Below are 7,036 nucleotides of genomic sequence, written 5' to 3'. Positions count from 1 at the left end.
GGAATAATTTTGTGTGTCTTTATTCTTTCCTGTGTTGTTGTTGCCGGTTTATGACCTTTTCATGCTGTTAAAAGGGACGTCTTGCCACATTTAATTTTGGTTCCAATGAGATATGGAAAAAGGGGAGCCCGGCGTTTTGAAGTAATTTGATAAGCCATCAAGTAGCAAATCCGAAAGGGGAGGAGGGAGAGGAGGTGGGGGAGAAATTGGGGGGGGGGGGGACTTGACTGCTCCAGGTAGAGTTTTCTTTATAACCTGAATTTACAATGAAAGCATTCTCCTTTATGGATATAATAGATTAGATTTCACAACTTAATTCAGCGGAATGGTCGCGTTTAAGGATCTCCGACTGATTTTATTACACTGAGCCAAATTGGATGTTTGTGCTTTTAAAAGGGAAACGGTTGTGACATGAAGATATATAATTTTTAAAGTAAGAAAAAAAATATACGATGGTGGGGGCAGGGGAACAAAATTATCTAGGGGCCTGGGAAAGCCAGGAAGGACACAAACGATTCAAATGTAGTTTCTGGAGGCCAAGAGTTGGAAAGAGAGAGGCGATCTGCAACAACAAAAACCCAGCAAGTGAAATGAAAGGGACGAGGCTCCTTCCGAGGCAGGCGTGAAACCGACCAGATCTATAGGGTCATTTCGTCGCTTCGGCTCCAGCAGCCTCTGCTTCTTAAGGAGGATTTGATCACACTTGGGAAGCCTTGTGTTGTCTATTTAAAATAAAATAAAAACAGTTTGGGGACGTACATGAGGGGATAGTTGCTTTATTTTAAATTTTAAGGAAACCGCCACTTTCATTCCTTGTTTACCGGTGACTTGTAACTGGAGAGATTAATAAGAGATAATAACCGTTGCTTTCCCGAAACCGCATTTGCGTTTGGTAAAAGCAACAAACGGAGCTCTCCTTTCGTTGCCTTCCATCGGGCCAGGGTAGTAGGGGAAACTTCCACGGCGGAGAAATTTGGAAAGACAGAACTAGGGCGCAAATTTATGATGGGGCAAGGAAGGCGCGGGGGTGGATCTTCTATTCGATCCCTTGGGGAGGAAGACAAAAGCAGAGGGAACCTTTAAAAAAAAAAAGGGCGGACGGGAGAGGGAGTTGTTTAAAGATTCTAATCTTAATTTAAGGGCCCTTTCCTCTTGCAACGCAAGCCCCAAATCGCACATTTTAAGAAGCCTAATACAGAAATGGGTGTCCAATTTTATATGCATACACACGCACTTTTTACGCTCCACGGACTCTCTTGTAAAACCGTTCAATTCGCCTCTGAACCGATTCTTTAATATTGACAGTAATTGTGCGTCTATATAAATGCACGTCTATAAATGCGAGTTGCACAATTTGTGTTATCACAGACCTGTCCTCGTCCCTATGCACACAAAGAACCCGGGTGGGGGGCAGTCCCCCCCCCCTTAACAGCTCTTTTTTCCAGACCTTCCTTTGTAAACAAAGGGCTGGACTCGGAGGAGGTAGATACGATGGACTCGCCTCTCGGTTGAACCAGTTCGCAGCAGATCCAAGGACCGATGTGGCGGCGGCGGCTTTGGTGTAGGCGGAGGAGCCGACCCGCAACGCAGGGACCTTGCGGCAGCGAGGAGAGAGGAAGCAGGGCGTCCTGTTGGGAGCCGGCGAGGCGGGGAGAGAGAGCTTGGCCGGCGTTTTCTGGATCCGGCACATTTCCAGCTTCGGTGGGCTGCCAGAAGCTTCCGGCGAGCCGGGCAGAGCGCGCGGGTTGCGCAGGCCACCTTGCGCCGTCGGCTCCGCGCTGCTTGCCTGCCTCTCCCCGGTGCCGTCGGGAGGACGCGGGTTTCTCTCTCGGTTCCTTCTTCGGAGCGCCAAGGATCTCCGGCTTCTTGCGCTGCCAGAAAGCGGCCGAGAGCCGAGCGCCGCCGCCGGAATGGGCGAGGGCGCGCCGGCTCTTAGACCTGCCTCTGCATCTCGAAGGCCTGGGCCTGGTTAGCGCGTCCCCGCGGGCAACAAACCCGCGCAAAGCGGAGCCAGGACCGCGTTCTTGGCCGCCAGCAGGATCCAGGATCGCGCCCCCACGATTAAAGAAGTGCTGGGGAGAAGAGACCCCGAATTTAGCCAACGACGAGGAGTCGAAGTCTCCTTTAAAACACACACTTTAAAAGCGCGCAGGCGGAGCGGGCTCCACGCTGAATCCGCGCGGCTTCCACGATACATGTCGGTGCATTTGCGCCGCGCATTATGCAGAGACCTTTCCCTACAGGCAGGGTGGGATCCCCCCCCCCCCCGTGTTTCCAAGTCCCTTTAATTTCAGTGGGAGAGTGAAGTTTGGGAGCAGGAGAGCGCTCTGCGCCGAAGCTGCGATCCTGGCTGTTAGGGGAGTGAGATCCCACAGTTTGCAAACTGCAGACCGAACCAACCAACTCAACATTGTATTGCATTGAGGGCTGGGGTCGCCACTCGTGTGTTTATCGGTTTGCCCCAAGCGGGCTGTGTGGACGCACCCCCTGTTCTTTCTTAGATGCCCACGACAGAGCGAATTCAGCATCTGGCAAAGAATGACGCCGACGGAGATCAGAGGCAACTTGATGCAATCTTACCTAATCAGGTATTTTACAATGGATCTAGGGAAACAGCGCCGGGGCCTTGTCTCTCTCCTCCCCCCACCCCCATATCTCAAGCATATATTGATACCTACTGGGCAACAGCTAAGTCGCATTGCTTACATAAAGGCGGTGCTACCTGCCTAGAAGGCTAATATTTTAACGCCAGCTCCTTCGGAGCTTCCAGGAGCTTGCACGGCGAGTTTCTTCTGTTCAAAGAAATCTCTTCTCTGTAGAGCAAGGAGAGGGGGAGAGACACCCCCCCCAATGCACCCTGCCTAACGCATCACAGACTCGTAGATTACACACTACCTTTCAAAATATTTTTTGAACACCAAAAAAAGCGCCTGAATCTCTCACTATCTCATCCCACCTTTTAATGATTCCCTCGCTAAGGATCTGTAGAGAGCCTGGCATGTGCGCATAGGTGGAAGGTTTGAATTATTTTTTTTTTTTCCAGTTTGAATTTGTAGTTGCTTTAAATCAAAATATGTGACGCACGGATTCGGTGGGATCTGTGGGAGCGCGCAGGGAGAGAGGAGGGCGGGGACGCCTGGATTTCCGCGGGGGCGGTGTTTCCTAGTGCCTTTTGTGCTGAGCCCGAAGGTGCTGCGTGGGTCCCGTCTCTCTCCGGACTCCTGGATCTCTGGATTTTGCCTCCCTTTGTAGCTGCGATGAGGCCCAAAGGCAGGAGGAGCGCGCCTTTCCCTTGTTCCAATCTGCTGGGTGGGCTCCCTGTTCTGCGGGAGACCTGAACGTGAGCCAAGGCACCCTAGACGGGGGAGCTCCATCCACGCAGACCCTTCTCCCTCCTTTGCCATGCTCCCAAACTCCCGTCTTCTGGATTCTGCGCCCATCTACCTTCTGGCGTCAGCTCCTTCCACCAGGCTCTGCGTCTCCTACTCCAGCGCGCATCTCCACCTCTACAAAGTTCCCCTTTTCTCCCGGGCCTCAGCATCTCAACCTTCCCCCCGCAGCGATGGCTGGTCGCTGCTGTGTCTCCCTCATCCTTTGCCTCAGTGCAGATTTGGCTTCCTGGGGCGACTTGGGGGCGCGGCACGAAGGCCTGAGAGCTCGGCCAGGACGTGTCCATTCTAGTGCGCCCGAGCACGAAAAGGCAGGAGCAGCGGAAGGGGCCAACCTCAGTTCTCGATCTTCAGCATCTTTGGGTTTGGCTTCGCCCCCGACCTCACAAAAGCCGGCTGGAGGTGCCAGATCCTGAACTGAGAAGGCCCACTCCAAACACACAAAGGAAAGGGGGAGAACCACCCTCATTCTCCTCCTGCAGGAGTCCCCTCAAGCCCCCCCCCCCACTCCTGCATGGCCCTCGTGATAGCTCTACTACGGAAGTGCGAGTTTAAAAAAATTGTTCTTGACAGCGTCAGGCTGCCTTGTGCCCAAGTCTCTGAAACCTTGCTCCTTGTCTCTCCTTCCTTGCTTTGTTGAGGGAAAGATGCAAGGGAGAAACAATCTCTTGTCTCAGTAAAAATCAGAGCTGTCCATTCTTTCCATAGGAAAGCCTCCGTTGCCTTTACCTCCTCTCCCTCCCCCAAATTCAGGAAGCCAAGATGATATGCCTAGTCTACAGGATATACATAAACTAATAATGCACAATGTTTAAGAGGTTCCACTGGCTTTGGGGAGAGCCTTGTTCGGTAATCTTTGAAGATGCAATTTACAAATGTACCCTGAATGAGCACAAGGATTCTCATCTTGATATCTCAATCTCCCAGGCATATATTACATTACAATGTCGTTTGCATTTCTCCTTTGAAAATGGGTGTGGGGGTGACCAGGTGTTCCAACTTCAAAGAGGGAATTGGATCATCCGTGTAAGTACACAAACACACCCACCCACACACCCCACGTTGCACTGGATCTCCATTGTGCTCTGTCTCTTTTCTAGCCTCTTCTATTCCTCCCAACTAAAAGGTGATAGTCTATTGGGTTGTGTATTGCTGCTGTTTGAAAATGAAACGCAGAACTGTGACCTGAATATGTGTACCAAATTGCCTTATGGAACAGATAGCACATGATGATAGACGAAGTTATGCATGGGGGTGCTTGCCTAATTGCCTCCTATTTAATTGAATCATTTGTGGGCATCCATATAGGATTTCAAAGCATACAAAGTTGTCTTGTAGCCAAAACCCGTGGAAACAGTGGGATGTATGTAGTGGTATTGCTCATTGGTGGTAAGGCTTCTGGTAGCAGAACAGGGACAGAAGCCATGAGCGTAGCCCCACAAATCAAGTAAATCAATAAAAATACTTAACTAACTGAGGTTCTGCACTACCTAACATAAAGCCTGCACCTCTGGCATAAATCTGGCTGTGCCCATGTCAGAAGCATGGTTTGTTTGTTTTTTTGCCATGGCAGCCCCCATGACCCCCTAAATTTGCTCAAGAGGGGCCCCACCCTCTGGAGTAGATTTAGGGTTATGTAATCCGCAAGGGTGGCGCTGTGGTTTAAACCACTGAGCCTAGGGCTTGCCGATCAGAAGGTCGGCGGTTCGAATCCCTGCAACGGGGTGAATTCCCTTTGCTCCGTCCCTGCTCCTGCCAACCTAGCAGTTCGAAAGCTCGAAGTGCAAGTAGATAAAAAGGTACCGCTCTGGCGGGAAGATAAACGGCGTTTCTGTGTGCTGCTCTAGTTCGCCAGAAGCGGCTTAGTCATGCTGGCCACATGACCCGGAAGCTGTCTGCGGAAAAACGCCGGCTCCCTCAGCCTATAGAGCTAGATGAGCACGCAACCCCAGAGTTATCCGCGACTGGACCTAATGGTCAGGGGTCCCTTTACCTTTACCTTTACTAATCTGCAAGGGGGAGAGGCAATAACTGCCAACATTTTCTTCCCTCCCTATGCTGCAGGTGGGAGCTTTACTGTCACACTGAGCAACACTTCTGAATGCAGCCCCACGATGCTTCTACAGGGCAGCTCTGGAGAAAGCATTTTAAGCATGGCAGCTATGCAAGACCGGCTTCATAGCATATTGAGAGGTGGATTGGGTTCAAATCCTGGCTCATTTATTGACTCGCTTAGTCAATAAATGTGCTGACCCACATTGCACGGTCCTTGTGAGGATGAACATGCCCTTGACACATTAAGGAGCGGATCTACACCACAGTCAGAAAAAAAATGCATATCAAACTGGATCTTGAGTACAGGCTAGTGAAGTCAATGGGACTGGCTTCTAAATAAATTTGTGTCGAGGGCAGAGTTGTAAAAGAAAGAAAGAAAGAAAGAAATGTGGGAAGGAAATGATGCCCTCAGCAAGCCACAGCGCGATCACAGCAAACAAGGGGAACAGACAAATATTATACACTTACCCTGCAATTTTAAATCTTAAGCACATTGCACTTAAATAGCATTTATATGTTTATAATATAAACCTCACAGCAAAAGGCTTTTTGGCAGGATGCAGACAATTGTTTTTGAGAGAGCTGAAAGTGGTTTGAGGAAGGATTTCCCATACTGTACATCCACACGTGTGTGAACAGACTCTCCCCACCCCCACCCAAGCAGTCACCTCTGGTCAAGCAGGTTTGGCAGGTTTTTGGCCCAGGATAAAAACCTGACAAACCTTTTCCTTACAGGCAAAAGTGGGATAGCTGCGCACCTCACAAGCAACAACGATCCCTCTTGCAACACTTTGGAAAATGCTTGTCTCCAGTTTTAGTATGTAGTGCATTATGAAGTTCGACTTTATATACCGGGTATATGCTGGCACTAGCAAAAAAATACCCCCAATGGATTTCTATGGGACTACCCTAAAGGATGTATTTTTAATGACTGCAGTTTTAGGCTTCTGTTCTGAGTCTCTGAAACCAGTGAGCAAAACTGAGCATATCATGAATGTCCCTCATCCCCCCCCCCGCTCCATCTTTATTGCACAAGCCTAAAAGGCAACCCTTGAATCTAGATGGTTTCTTCCAGCAGATTGATACCTACTTTCCATGTATTCTTTTCAGTGCCTGCTGAAGACATTATTATTTAGACAGACCTACCCATATGTTTAGAAAGTTGGTACGAGCTTTAATTTGTTTTGGCCTATTCTGTTGCTGTTTCAACTTTTGTATGTTTTAGATTATGGTTGCAATTTTTTAAAAAAGTGATAATCTTATTGTTTTATCTTTTTGTAAACAGCTTTGCAGTTTTTTTCTATAATCAAGCAAGCAGTATATAAATTTTATTAAGTAAATAAATAAATAGCTCAATAACTGATTTCTTTGTTTTGTTTTGTTGGGCGGGTGAGCCGTCTGGAATAAAAGTAATCCAAAACACACTAGCAAGAATTTGAACTGGAGCGAGATGTACAACTCTGGGCAAGGCAGAAATTACATTTTTGTTTTTCATGCAAAAAAAGCTCCCTTTCCTTTGCAAGGTTAACATGGGAATTGTATTCTCACGTGGTTAATGTTGGAAATGGCTCCCAGGCCCGATCCTAAGCCAT

The 7,036-nt window shown here is 48.8% G+C and overlaps 1 long non-coding RNA gene across 1 annotated transcript; it reads left to right on the top strand.

Moving 5' to 3' along the window:
- Positions 1-1,032: 1,032 nt before the first annotated feature.
- Positions 1,033-6,805, top strand: LOC310839299. Its single transcript, XR_014561406.1, has 2 exons — positions 1,033-2,588; positions 5,454-6,805. It is a non-coding gene; the product is annotated as an uncharacterized lncRNA (long non-coding RNA).
- The last annotated feature ends 231 nt before the right edge of the window (positions 6,806-7,036 follow it).

Source organism: Podarcis gaigeae (assembly GCF_964106915.1).
Source record: "Podarcis gaigeae genome assembly, chromosome: 2".
NCBI lineage: Eukaryota > Metazoa > Chordata > Lepidosauria > Squamata > Lacertidae > Podarcis > Podarcis gaigeae.
The sequence above is the reverse complement of the archived record's forward strand: the minus strand, read 5'-3'. Positions and strand labels throughout refer to the sequence as shown.